Raw genomic sequence first — 15102 nt, 5'->3', positions numbered from 1 at the left:
CTGCTTTGCTTCATATTATTTATCATAATATCCTCACTTAGTTTCTTGGTGTTGGCTTTCCTTGAATACAGATTCTGAGGATGATGAGCAGAAAAGAGAAGAACTTTATGATTTAGGCAGATGGATACCAGAGTGAGAGAAACCAGGCAGATGATATCTCATTTTACAGTCATGTAATTAATATTGTTCCAACTGCAATACTGGTCTTTAGACCTTAAGGTGAAAATAGAATGTATTTGCTAATCTGTAGTGGTGTAAGGGGCAAAAACCCTCTTTTGGAATAAATCACAAGAATTTTGACAGGTGGCGCACTCTCTGTATTATTGAAGCTACAACTGTGATATCAGACTGAAATTCAAGTTTGACTGATAGTTACAGCTGCAGTGTGTCTGTGTACCAGGGCTCTGCCTGTATTCCTGCCCTGTGCAGTCCGTCCTCACTTTCTTCTCTGTATAGTTTGCGCACCAGGCTGGTTCAAAATGATAGATAGATCAACAAAAATAAAGGAGTTTTTCATAGCCACCTTCACAACAGAGGAAAGGAAAATGTGGTAAAGGAGCTTGTGGGGAAGACACACCAAGCACTCCTGAATCACTCCCCACCCTGGGGGAGCCCCACTGTGCTCAGGCTCCCTGTTAGCCTTTTCATATGCATTAATTAGCTGTCTCAGTGGGAATATCTGGAGCAGTCTGCAGCAGGGATATCCCCAGGCTGTTCCTGCTGTGGAAGAAGGTTGTGAACAAGTCATATGCAGATTTTAAATACTCAATAGAAACTGTCCCTGCTTATGCAAATGGGGTGCCATAAGACAGTTTTCTACATGCAGCTGGAGTAAATCAATAATAAATGGCCGTGTGTATGCTGGAGGAATTGCATAGGGCCATAGGTGAGCTGGGTCATACAAATTATCCAGAATCAGGGTTTGGCACATCCTGTTTAATTCTGCTGAAGATAGTGCCACACCGATGCTTGCAGTGGAGCTTCCTGCCAACATCTGGACACCAAATGACCCATGTATTTGAGAGCTTCTGTTCACCGTATAAATACAACCCTACTCAAAAGACCTCAAGAAATGAATTTTTGCTATAAAGGTTCTGTCTATGTGTGTCTGTCCAGGACAGGAGACGCACAGTAAGGCCTAGCCTCACTCTGTACCTTTGGGAAAATCAGCATAAAACATGATACAGCAAGAAACCTATGATTTTTTTTCTATTTTTCCCTCTTGAGATAGTTTTATTTGGTTGCAAAATGGTGATCTCCATAGATAAAGAGTGGTCTGGATGTTAAGCTTTTACACAGAAGCAATTGGCAGGTGCTTTCTTCATCAAAGTTATCTTTGTGATCTTGAGCACATTCTTCTCTTTCTTGGATAATGGGGGCTGGATAAGTATCATCAATAGAGAAGTATCTCTGCAGGGAGAAGATTAATAGTACTTGGGAAATTTAATCTCTCAGATAAAAGCAAAATGAAGCCTTGTGACTAGAGTTCAAATTAGAAATAAATGATGGAATTATTGGAAAGTTTTTGGACTGTCTCAAATGATATATGTGATTAACCAACAAAAAATGTGTGTTTTTTTTTTCCCCCCCAGAAAAAGTGAAGGAATATACTCTACTCCTAAACCAGCTTGAACTAAATACTTATTTAAGTATTTTAGTGAAAGGCTTCTTTAATACTGGATTTTCCTAAAGCCCATGCTGTAGCCAGCAGAAACTCTCAATCACTTTCAGCATAGTTTTGTTAAAAATCCATCTAAAATGACACAATGAAGTCAATTTTCCTGAAAGGAGCAAAAAAACATTTAAATCCTTTTTTCTACATATATATTCCTCCTCAACAGTTCTGGTTAGGCCTAGGTATTAGCTAAACACAACTGCCTTCCCACTGGCACTCTGCGGAACGTAGCTTCAGACCTATTCTTATGCAAATTCTACCTTCTATAAGTTAGGAAGAACTTTTGAGAATGGATCTCCGTAACACATAGGAGTATCCATGTTTTTAAGCAATATAGCATAAGCTGTTAATCTTATTCAATTTAAATAAAAGACCATACATTCCCTGTTTATTCTAGTGTAAACACAGTAATTCAAAACAGGTGGCTTAGAATGTGAGGTATATGGACAGAAACAGGATCATTACTTTATAAATGTAGATTCGGGCCATTTCACAAACTAAGTGGCTGGCTTATGTAATCATAGGCAAAGTAACTACACATGTAAATGTTTGCTATTATTAATAAATGCTTCACTTCCTGTTAACTCTAATTTTTGTGCAGCAAAATGTAGGAAGAATACAAATAGAGGCGGACTAGTGACAATGCATACTGTGTGGAGGCTCAGCAATTAATTTGATACACAAAGTAAAAGAGGAGAAAAGAATGCATCTTGCATGTTGAGTATTTTCAGTTTAAGTCATAGAATTTTGCAGGAAGTTCATGCAGACATTGGTTAGTGATTCGCATGCATGAAATTCTTCTGACATCCAGAAGGTGTTAGCCTGGGATTTCTAACTCTAACAGAAAAAATGCCAATAAAGAGTCACATTCTGGACATATACGTGCAAATCATATATATATATACATATATATGTATATACAGGCATATGAAAAAAGAAGGCTATCTAAGGCCACTGTAGTGTCAGGTGCATGGGAGGTAGACAACAGCACAGTTGAAAAAATGAGCCGCACAAATAGTCAATGTAAATTTGCAGTTTATTAACTTAGTTCCAGTTTCTAGCCATGAAAATTTGAAAACACTTAATATTGGGCTACCATTCATTAGCTTGACATTTACTCAAGGGGAAAGAACTCTTTTTAAATAAAAAGTATTTTTCCACATTATCTCTGTCTCATGTTTTGATGGTCTGCAGCTTCCTCTTCCATGGCCCCATAGATTTCATTTGCTGTGGTACAGTGCTGGTGTGTGGAGGGTCAAGTTCTCAGAGGCTGGGCTGAAATTTTATGCAAATACAGAGGAAAGGAGATGCAGAGAACAGGAGGAACAGACTGTGAATTGGCATATTCTATAGCAAACTGGCTTTGCTGAGAAGGCTTCAATCCAAGTACAATAATGAGTTTTAGGGTTGGGCTTTCATTTATGTAAAATCAACTGTCATTGTTCCAGAAGGCTAAAGGTGCCCTGAAGGGACTACAAATGTAATTTATGCCCAATTAAAAACCTTAGAGCATGCAGGATGTTTTAAAAATGATATCTGTATAACTGGAGAATCTAGCCCTTGGAATACAACTGCTAATTTAATCCACAATTTCTCTGGACAATGTGCTCCTGTACCACACCACCCTCACAGAAAATAACTTCTTCTTAATACCTAATCTAAATCTACTCTCTTTGTGTGAAGCCATTCCTTCTTGTTCTCTCACTGCATGCCCTTGTAAAAAGTCCCTCTCCTTCTTCAAGGCTCCCTCTAGGTACTGGAAGGCCACAACTGGGTCACTCTGAAGCCTTCTCTTCTCCAAATGTAACAATCCCAATTCTCTTAGTCGTTTCTCACAGGAGAGGTGCTTCAGCTGTCTGATTGACTTGGTGGCCTCCCTACTGGGTCCACTCCAACAGGTCCATGTTCTTCCTGTGCTGGGATCCCAGAGCTGGATGCAGTGTTCCAGGTGGGGTCTCACCAGAGCGAAGCAGAGGGGCAGAATCCCCTTCCTCCCCTGCTGTCCGCACTGCTTTGGATGCAGCCCAGGACACAACTGGCAATTTGTTGACCACTACCTTCTGGATGCCACAGTGCAGCCAATTCCTTATCCACCTAACAGTCCTCTCAGCAAATCCACCCCTCTTCAATTGTCCTAGTTGAACTAGGTGACCCAAAAAAAATAAAAAAAATACTGCATATTCCGTATTTCCTCCACATCAATCCCCAAAGTCCGACCCTCTCTCCACAAGTTTTCCAGTGCAGCATGGCCAGCAGGGGAGGAAGGGGATTCTGCCCCTCTGCTCTGCTCTGGTGAGACCCCACCTGGAACACTGCATCCAGCTCTGGGGTCCCAGCACAGGAAGGACAGGGACCTGTTGGAGTGAGTCCAGAGGAGGCCACCAAGATGATCAGACAGCTGAAGGACCTTTCCTATGAGGAAGAACTCATTTCTCCTTAATGGTGAAAGGCCAGTGGTTACAACTAAGGGGAAGCAACTCATTTTGGAGTTTCTAACCTGTTTTTTGTTGTAAACTAAGACATAAATTTAGAGAGAAGGATGTTGTGGAAGACAATGGCAAAGACTTTACAGAAGTCCTGGTAAATGACATTTATAGCCTGTTTATCCACCGATGGGGTCACTCCATCATAGAAGGTCTGCAGAAGGACTTGCCCTTGGTAAAGCCATGCTGGCTGTCCCAAATCACATCCCTGTCCTCCAAGGGCCTTAGCACAGCTTCCAGCAGGATCTATTCCATGATCGTCCCAGGCACAGAGGGGAGGCTGACAGGTCAGTTGCTCCCAGGGTCCTCCTTTCTCCCTTTTTTAAAGATGGGTACAACGTTTTCCCTTTTCCAGTCAACTGGGACTTCACCTGACAGCCACAACTTTTCAAATGTCATGCATTTTTATCATTGCTACCATAATCAAATTCAAATTTCTTCAAGTTATAACAAAACTCAGTATGAATTAGGATGTATTTAACATTCATATTGGAAAGTGCATTGTTAAGCCTTTAGTATCAAAGCAGTACATTTTTTTCTTAGTCTTTAGTCTTTACCACAGATGACTTTCTGTTGGGCTGCTGGACAACTAGTTCCCTTGTTCTCTCTGAGCGCATGCATGTTTGTAAACACATCCATTCATCACCTTATCTGTATATGAGGTTAATAAAATCTGCTTTGTGGTAATGCCTTATGAAGTATTACTTACAACTAGAGCCTGTCCCAAAGAACCAAAAAAGTCTGTATGTGGGACTTCTATTTCTAGCATCAAAAGTGAATCTATTCTAGTTTCCTTAAGAATAGTAATACCCAACCTTTCTGTTTTAAACTGAAATTAAGTGAAACATACAGTGATTTCTCCCTGTCTCCTCAAGATCTCAGACCCTAAGTTCAGTAAATACAAGAAACAGGAAGAAAAATAATTTGGAATGAGTGAAAAAAATGCAGTTCCTTTCCCATGCATTTCAACAATCACACAGAGATTGACTTCAGCTTATTAAAATGCATTGCCACAGACTTGGCAGGCTGCATCTTATTTTTGTGTCCCATTCACTCTTCAAAGCATGCTTTGTGGTGTTTTCTATCTTGTGATGACTTGTTATATACAGGTCTGTGGTGCTAAACCTTATAAGCACTGTCTGATGGATTAGAGTTTGCAAACGATTTCCCCCACCAAAAGTCCATTTGGCCTGACTAAAGATAAGACATCAGTTATCTCAGGGTATATTTTCTCCCAAGATATGTTGCTATTTAATTAAATCTTTTTAATTTCTTTCACATCTGAAATATGAGCTTCCTGGTATTAAAAACGGGAGATAGCAGAGAGAGAGAAAGCATTTTCCTGTAATTACAGGGCATAAACCCTGTCAGAGAAAAGACAAAGACCTCTCTTTATATCACTTTTCCTTTCCTTTTTGCAGTCTTTTTCTGTCTTGCTGATATCTATCAAATACCATGGACATATTTTTTCTACCTGCATAGTATTCAAGTAAAATCTGGGTCCCAGAAGACAGGTTTAAATAATTCAGGAGGCACGTCATGTTTAGCAGGGATCACAGGTGGAATAAGTTAGTCAATGTTATGTACAATAAAGCCAAGTATTGGTCTTGCTGGATAGATGAAGGTCAGCTACACAACATCTGATGCTAAACCTACTGTCTGCTGGCAGGAGGGAACAAAGTGTTTGTTTAAGTGACTTTGAGCCCAGATGTGGGATGTATGTATCAAAGACATTCTTACATGTGTCTTGGGGTGACGTTATGATGTGTATCCCATATCGCTGCCTATGCCCAGAAATTAATTTTTATGCCGTTCTATGCCTCTAAACTGAGCCTGAGAGGGGGAAGAGGAAAAAACTGAGCAAAACTTTCTCAAAGCAGTTTGCAGCTCGTTCAAGGTCATATAAAGATAGCAGGTTTTTTCCCCCCCAGCTGCGGCAGGGGAGCGAGGAAGCACCCGGCTTGCTGTTTTCCAGTCAGCTTTTGGCCAGTTGTTTTCAGTTTCTCGTTCTCCGGAGAGAGACTGAGAGTTGGACTTTGCTTTTTTCCTTCTCTGGAATTCCGGATTTTCTCCCTTTTCTACTGGACTGCTTTCAACCTCAGAGCACATCGGGAGGACTTTCCACCAGGCACAGAGGGCCTGGCCCTGGGCCAAGCCCCAGCTCCGAGGAGACCAAAGGGAGGACTCTAACGCTTTCCCAGGTTTTTTCTCCACAGTGAAAGATTTTACCATTTAACATTATTTTCCTTTCCCGGGTGTTTGTTAAATAAATAGTTTTATCTTCTTCACTTTCCTTCGAGGAAAATTTATTTTTTCCCGAACCTGGTGGGGGAGGGGTGGTTGTGCCTTCTCTCAGAGGATATATTTCTAAATTTGGCCAAACCGGAACAACATGCTAGTTTGAACATCCCTTTATTTGAACTTCATCCTGCCCAGCCTCCAAGAATTTTCTTTCAATAGGAATGTGAGAGGTTTTTGAACCTCAGTAGCCTTTATTTCAGGCTAATTTGTGCGGCAATGTGCAAGTTCGATATTCTTGAAGTAGTTGCTGACAAAACATATGCACGTGGGTAGAAAGACTGGGAAAGAAATATTCCACTTCAGTAAGAAGCTGGATATACCATCCCTTGCATTACACTGTTGTCGTGTTCCACTGTGGGGAACTGCGAGGAGTTCGTTTAAAAATGGATGGTTGGGAACAGAATGAAGCCAAACGAGGCAAACATTATATCTGAGAACCGTTCATTGATAACAAAAGGAGGAGGAAAAGGAGTTGCCCGAGCAAAAGATGGCTAGAGGAGGCAGAAAAGAAAGGAAAATGGAAAAGGACTGGGGGCGAGGAGAGAGAAGGGACAGAGAGAAAAAGAGGGCGTTACGACCAGCGAGTCAGGGCAGCGCTGTCGGTGTCCAGGCAGTGCGGGGTGTGCTCGCTGCCTGCCTGCGGCCAGGCTGGCTCTGACCGAGCCTGCGCAGCTCCCAGAGGGGTGCGGCTCCACGGGCGTGGCTTCCGCGGCGACGGCACCGGACACGCGGTGAGTGGGCGCTCGGACGGGAGGACCAGGACCTGGACAGGGTCGTGGCGACCGGCTGGATCAGGGCAGCAGGTTGAATGCAGGCAGTCCAGGCAAGGACGTGGGGCAAGGAGGCAGCAAGGCGGCGGTCAGGGGCACCGGAAGGCAGGACAGGTGCGAGAGCGAGCCGGAGAGGGCAGGAGAGCCAGAAAGCAGGCCAGGGCAAAGGAGAGAGCAGCAGGCCAGCAACTGAACAGCAACGAGCCCCCACCCAGCGAGCAGCAACACAGTCGGTTTTTATACCCCCGGCCCCTCCCAAAGTCTGCTCGAGGACGGGGAACCATTGGCCCAGTCCAACCTTTCTTTGCCGTCCATTGGTGGAGACCTCTTTGCAACCTGATCGGAGAAGCCCCTCCACAGTGTCTCCTACTGCCTGCCTCATGGGAGGTGTTGCCAGGTGAAGTCACCCCAGAGACAAGGCTTCTTCTAGCTGCCTCCTGCACCTGGCACATGTGCGCCACTCCTCCACATGCCTCTGACAACCATAACAAAACTGAATTGGCTCCTCACAAATGTTCAGTAACTTTTTTGATGAATGGAAGAGTGTACATATGAAACAGATTTTTCTTCAAGGAGAAAAAAAGCCTGCAGACAATTTTTTTCTAAAATCTGTTTTTAATGGGAAATAGAAATTCTGGAAATAGAAATTTAAATTGTAAAGAGCATGCTGTGATTTTGCAGACCTTTTGTCCATTCCATCTTCTGTAATTTCACATAAGCTTACAGTGATCTGCAGTGGGAGTCTGTCTGTAGGAAAATCTTCTGAAATGTTGCATAGGCTTAAATGACTATCAACTTGTTGCTTCAAGAAAGGTACATCTGTTCATGTATGTATATGCATTATGTTAAGGTATGAATCCATTTAAATACTCTTAACATGCTTATTTTTATTAGTGATCTGTACTTTAGCTTCTTATTAATTGTTTTATCTTCCCTGAAGGTGACCGGGAAATAGATTTACCAGAGATCCAGGCCCTGAGATTTGTGGGCCTCAGTGTTGCAAAACAGGTTTCCAGTATCCCATTGGATGTGATAATTACTGGGGGTCTGACCTGCAAAGACACTGAATGATGTACCTGCTTCAGCACTATGAGGCTGTGCTCTGTGATGAAGATCTCTACCAAGCGCCCTCGCAGGACTGGAAATTCCCAGGCCATCTCCCAGCTCTGTGGATGCCCTTTCCTAGCATGCATGTTGCATCTTGGTGCATGCTGACAGCATGCAGCATGCCAGGCTGTGAAGCACATACACATTCTTTGTAAAACAGTGAAGCTGTTTTATCATTTTTTTCCATTTGTGTTGTTTCAGTGCTTCACAATCCCCTTAAAATAAGGATTCCCACTGTGCTTAATGTAGGTTGTTCTTACATTGTAAATAGGACAGACAAGTAAAAGGGGAGAAAATATTTGTATGCATAAAAAGTTTTAATTTGGAGAGATTCATCCACCTGTCCAAAGCACAAACCTGTCGCTGATATTGCTTACAGCTTGATGACTTTTACTTGTGGTGGACGTGTCCTGAATCCTAGAAGCAGTTGATCTCGGTACCCAAACAGCTAAATCTGGATTTCTTTCCTACCAGTATATAATCAACTTCAAAACGTAACACACATATTGTATGAAATTTAGTTACATATCTATATGTGCGGCTTTAGGTACAGACCTATATAGTGATTCCAGTAAATATTTAAAGACCCTAAATTTTCTTGGTCACAGAGTGGAAAATTTATCCTAATACAAGACTTGGAACGTGCCAGACTTGATATTTTCAGAAGCACTTTGAAGTGCTGAGAAAGTTTCTAAATTCAGTGGATTTTGTCCATGCCACTCAGCCTCTGAGACCCTGAATTGTTGGCTATTTCTGACCTGTACTTTTAGATCTTTTCCTCTTGTCCTGTCATTCTTTGACATTCATAAAAAGGGAGCTCTATGTCTAGACCAGTGATTATACATTAAAAAGGAATCATGGCCTGTCAAGAAAATCACATTCTCTTTTTGTTACCCTGTTTTATATTATGAATGGATTTTTTTCAGCCCTATTTCACATATTCGTTTCTTTCCTATATTGAATGGTATTTTGCACTTAGTGGTTTTCGAAGATCATATAGCACTTCGGAAGCATATAGAAATTCATAATACCTGTTATGTAACATCTGAGACAAATGGGCTGGAAATAATTTAAGCCAAGGGCAGGGGCAAATTGCCAAAGATTTAGTACAGTAGTAGAAGGGACTTGATCGGAGGGTATTCAGAAATGCATGAGCTATTTTTGACAAAAGAATTCAGGCAGCTGGTTTGAAGCATCCAGGTCTGAATAATGAAGGTGTTATCTTGACACTGTCTTTTCCTGTCCCCTCCCTTGAGTTCCTCATGGGCACCCTCTCCTCTCAAGACAAGAAACTGATGATTCCTGACCTTTCCCAGCACCCCTATAACTCCTGGGCTGTTGATATGAGGCAAGAAAGTCAAGCACCTGCAGTTTGAACAGTGGTGTCAGTCAATGTGAAATGGTTCCATCAGAACCAGGTATTTCATTGTCCTTTACGAATTAAGAAAAAAAAAAGGAAAATAAAAAAGGAAAAAAAAAAAAAATAAAGGAGTGCTTTTTCCTTCCTCTCTCTCCATTTGACAGCTGAACCTTTGACTATGCATCAACAATAGCTTTGTGAGCCCGTCAGCACTGTTTTAAGTGATTACCAACTAAACACAGGAGCCATTCTGGTACTGAGCTGCGTCATGTGTGCAAGAGATGGCTCAATACCATACACAGATGTTTTTCCTATAGGAAAGTGGAACCTGCAAGAGGAAGTGGGTATACACCGCAGGTGGCTGGTTGATGAATGTTCAGATGTGTTCATGGATCTTAAGAGTCTGAAGCAGAGGTCAGGACAGTCTCCTAACTGCACAGTTGAAAACAATGGTGAATCATCTTGTTTCACTGTATAGCCCTTGCTTGTGACTGTAAATGCAGCTAGGGTCCTTGAGACCTCATCCAATGTTTTGCCCCATTTTTTAAGATCCAGTTATTAAAAGTTTTAGGGAGGTGCCTCTGACTGAATTAAGGTGCAAATGAGACCATATGCCAAAGTCAATATTATGGATTTTATTTAACAGTAAATATGAGAAAGTGAGAGAGAGGGAGAGAGAGAGAGGAAGAAATAGAAAAAGAGGTCAGGGAGGGAGAGAAAGAGTGACAGAGACAGACTAAGTAGAAAATATCACCACTCTGTTGATCTTGACAGCATCCCATTGATCTTCTCGATATCGTCTTCTTAGTTGTGAGGGTCCCACAAAACAGAGAGTTCAATGGATTAATATACATTTGGGCCAGGTGAGAATGCCTAGGTACCTTCCCTGGGGAGAGCAAGTTTGACACTGTCTCTTGCAAAAGACCAAAATCTTCCATCACCTTGCATCCTGAGCAGTTAGTTGCCTGGTGCAACCTCCTCAGTCTTGGGGGTCTTTGATGGATTATGACACCTCCTCAGCTGCACCTCATGTGAACATCCCATGGATGTGGCCTTCCTGGGTTGTGGGGAAGGTTTACAACTGAGCCAGTCTGTGTAAGGGAGGATGGGTGTCCACTGCCTTTGACCAGAGGTTGCACCCGAAACCACCTCCTCCTCCTATCCTGGTTGGGGGCTGGTGTGTGCAAACCTGGCCTCAGCAGATGAGTCTGTGGGCTGTGGCCTTCCCCACCCTGAACCCAGCCAGAGCTGATTTGCGGGAGAGCTTCTGGGTTTGGCTTTGTTGTGGATATATTCTTTCCCCTCAGGCTTGTTCACTTCTCCCTAGACCTGAGATAGTTGGACAAGTGTCACCTTTGTCTTACCTCAAGTTCCCTTGGGCAGCTTAACTCACCAAAGTTCCCCTCAGGAAGCCTATTCAGGGAGGGGTGGGCTTTGGTGCTTGCAGCTTCTTCATACAGTTTTGCCATAATGGGCAAAAAGTCCTTCATAACAATGTTTAAGCCATTAATCATAACATTTCAGTTTCTGACACTGTGGCTTTTAATGCTGGTGACGACCTTGAAAGAAGGACAAAATGCAGGGACATAAGTATATTTTAAAAATTACTACTCTATAAATACCTATGCAAATATATAAATGATTTTCTTAGTATCAGAGTGTCATTTTGTGCCTTTTCCCTGCTCACCCAGGATTCTGGTTAATAACACCTGATAAATGCAAGAGTGTGGTTCTTTTACTGGAACAGAAAGGATGTTAATGGCTTTCTTTCACTGTTCTTTTTTTTTTTTTTTTCTTTTAGTATATTAATTACAGTAAATTAAAATAATTAGAGTGAAATTATATGAATCCTACAACTCTTTATGGCATTTTTGCTGCTTTTTAGGATGATAATGAATGTTAATGTAAGTCATCAATATATTATTACTACCTTTTAGTCCTTATAGACAACTTGCATGTTGCAATTATGCTATAGGTAGAATTCTGTGCATTCAGTATTAAGAACAATATAATGTAATATTCCAGCCAAGCAAAGAATATTAATTAAGCTTTTGGTGAACCATATTGCTGATAAAATTAGCTATGAGCAGTATCCTAATAATGGGTGTCTATGTTAACATAAAATCTAATAGAGTTCTGTAAAACTTCTCACACATCAAAGTATAGCTTGTTACTCACAGATTAGTAAACCTAAATAAACTAAAGCAAAATAGAGTACCTTCAAAGCATAATGATCATACAAAGGAGCTTCACATTGGAAGAGTTGTAATAGGAACTATCTTGACACTTTTCTGTTTAGGATTTTATTTCTTTCAACTAAAAGCATACATACAACACCACACTCTCTGCAATAGTTCTTTTCCAGCTTCATCACTGGATCATTATTGTTGCTGAATGCCCTCTAGCATTATGTAATGTGACTAACAACCCGAGATAAATTTTCTATCTCATCCTTTCCTGAGGGAGAGTAATTGTGTTTATAGTGCTGTTATATCTGTAAGATTTTTTCTCTACAGTCTCTATTAGCATACACATTTTTCTGCATGTTCATGTTAAAAGAGTTGTTCCATTTTGCTACTGGAGCAGAATGTGGAAGGTTTTGTGGTAACTGCTGCTATTTGTAGAAGATGTTGGCATGTCTTTTATCCCTGATTTAAAGAGAGTGGTTTCCCTTTGAAATGTCCATCCTTATGCCCAAGAGGGAAATAACTAAAATAAAAATATGAAAGGGGAATTGTAATAACCCCCTTTAAAGGATTAAGGGAAAAGAAGGAAACCCAGGAAGCTATTTTTTTCCCCAGGGCATTTCAGTAATAGTCCCTGAAAAAGAGAGAGATGTGTCTGTGCCAGGGCAACCTTAACAGAGTCTCTCAGATGTCATTAAAAATTGGAGGAGTACTGCCCATATTCTTGCATGCTGGCCATTAAAGCGATCACTTCAAACCTTGAGTACGAATTGAAACGTCTCAGAAATTACTAAGCCCCATAATTTGCTTATAGCCTCATAAGAAGAAATTAAAAAAAACAACCAAAAAAGCCCCTCTAATAACAACAAAACCCCCCCACCATACCCCAGATTTTCCTTGTCATGCATTATCATGAACACAGCAGCAAGGAGATACCCTAATCTGCAATGGTGTGTTTAAATCCAGTTATGTGAGATGTCTTAACCTCATTTCGTAAGTTTTGCTGCCAACTAAATCACAGGTAGGTTCCAAAACTAGACAATCACATGATAATGAAAATACGTCTGATAGAAAAGGAGAGATAATATAAGATAAACTCCTTTGTAGAAAAAGCCTGTTGCTAACTGACTGGGCTTAGCAACAGAATGCCATTTGAACGACTTCTATTTTATGTTGGGTATGGCACCATTTTTTCGGACATCTGTTATTTGGACTGCTGTGGAAAAAATGTGTGAATGAATAGATGATCACTGTATCTCCATAGCTGATACGTTTCATTATTTTCTGTGCTAGTGAAAAAAAATCCTAAATTTAAGCTGGAGTGTGAGTTAGTACAATATTTTAGTATCCTATTATAGATGAATTTGGACTTCTTTCTTGGATTTGTGATAACATTTGCTAACTCAGTTGACATAAAATTTTGCTGGATAGCTCATGTACAGTTTGGTTGCAAAGTATGAAGAGGTCAATGGATTTGCAAGGTTAAAAATACTTTTGCTTCTGAATGTTGGATAAATGTGAGAGGTCTTTCTTTTAACTATGTGAAATACTGCTGGAAATGCACTCAGCTGAAAGAACACACTTTCCAGTTGGAAGCTGGGGGACAGAAGGTTAACTACAGAGCTGGTTTCTGAGCCAATGCCCAGAAGACTGTGGGCCATAACATGACATTTTTAGAACCATGAGAAACATTGCAAGCCCTGCAGAGTATGGCAGCGAGGATTTGTAGATTGGGTTTATGTTTTTGAACAGCTGCCTGGCATGCTTAGGCTTCAGATGGTAAATGTTATCATGGCAGAAGATCCAAGAAAGAATGGAAAAGGTTGGTCTGCTATAAATTTAATCTGTGACTACTTGAGCCAGGATTTTGAGACATTTGTGTTAACTGCTCTGAGGACTCTTTGTCAGTCAGGAGCTAATAAGGGTATATAGAACTACCATGTCCTCAAATGAGAAATCTCAGTATGGCAGTTCAAATCAATTTTGGGGCCATCTAAAGAGCATATGGATACTTTATGTACTATAGCAGATGGTAATTATGATTGGCATCACTCTTGCCCTTTAAACAACATCAAAACAACGACTGGTCTCCTTATTCCCTGCTCATTTGCAGAGCATCTGCTCCAATAAAGTATGCTGTTGCTTCAGTTACAATAGCTACTTTTAACATTATAGACTATCTTCTATCAGTCAATCAGTGTTACAACCCTTAAAGAAAAGAGACATAAAGGCATAAAATTACAATCCATGCAGTGATTGCTCACATTTAAAATAAGCCTAGTCTCACTATGTGCTTTTGTTGTCAGTCTTCAGATCTCACTACCCAAAGACACCTCCAAGCATGGGAAGACTGAAAGTGTGTGACATATGGGTCCAAAGAAGGCACCAAATTGTAGGAGTCCTACAGTAAGGTAGCTGTGGGCTTTATGCTGATGTTCAAGGACAAAATGAGCTCTAAAAGCTCAAAAAAGGAGAAATAGGAGAGACGGGAGTATGGGCAGTGTAGTGTTCCACCGGTGCATATATCTCTGGTCAACCAAAAGTCTTGAGGATGTGAGCTGTGCACAATTTTTCTCACTCGTGTGAGTTTAGTAATATACTACTGTGGTGTCAGACTGCATATTTATTGTCACTAACTATTTTATAAACAGAACTACAAAGGGAGGTTTTCTCAAAGCAGTACATCTGTGGCACGAATGCTGATGTTACTCATTCTTGTCTGTACTCTTCATTCTGTCTGTATGTTCAGGCTGGGCATTATTGTCTTGGCTGGCTTTTTCAAAGGCTGCCTGGGTCTCACCAGGGTGAAGGAGAGCTGATGCAGGAACATGTGCAAAACCAGTGCAACAAAACACCATGTGCACGAACATGCATTTGTAGCCAGAGTTACTGCCCAGTGAGTGCCTGTGATGTGGTAAGAGGAGGCTGTTTATACATGCTGTTTCCTGGGACTTTGTTTCTGTCTCTCTTTGCTTTCAAAGCTGATATACGTACCCCTTGGTGTACAAAGTGATCAATGTTATGAGTAATTCCATATTGCCAGACACATTAGTGTTCCTGGCTAATTATGTCTCATAACCTGTTTTGATCCTTAGCCAGTCCTGTTTGAGATGCCCTACTGTGCAGTGTTTGTAAACCCTGAGTAGGTCTATAAGTATTGATGTCTGCTCAGCTGTAAAAATTACTTGGGCTATGCTCCTTCCTGGGCTCCTGTTTTTGT

Source organism: Corvus moneduloides, chromosome Z, assembly GCF_009650955.1.
Source record: "Corvus moneduloides isolate bCorMon1 chromosome Z, bCorMon1.pri, whole genome shotgun sequence".
Lineage (NCBI taxonomy): Eukaryota > Metazoa > Chordata > Aves > Passeriformes > Corvidae > Corvus > Corvus moneduloides.
The sequence above is the reverse complement of the archived record's forward strand: the minus strand, read 5'-3'. Positions refer to the sequence as shown.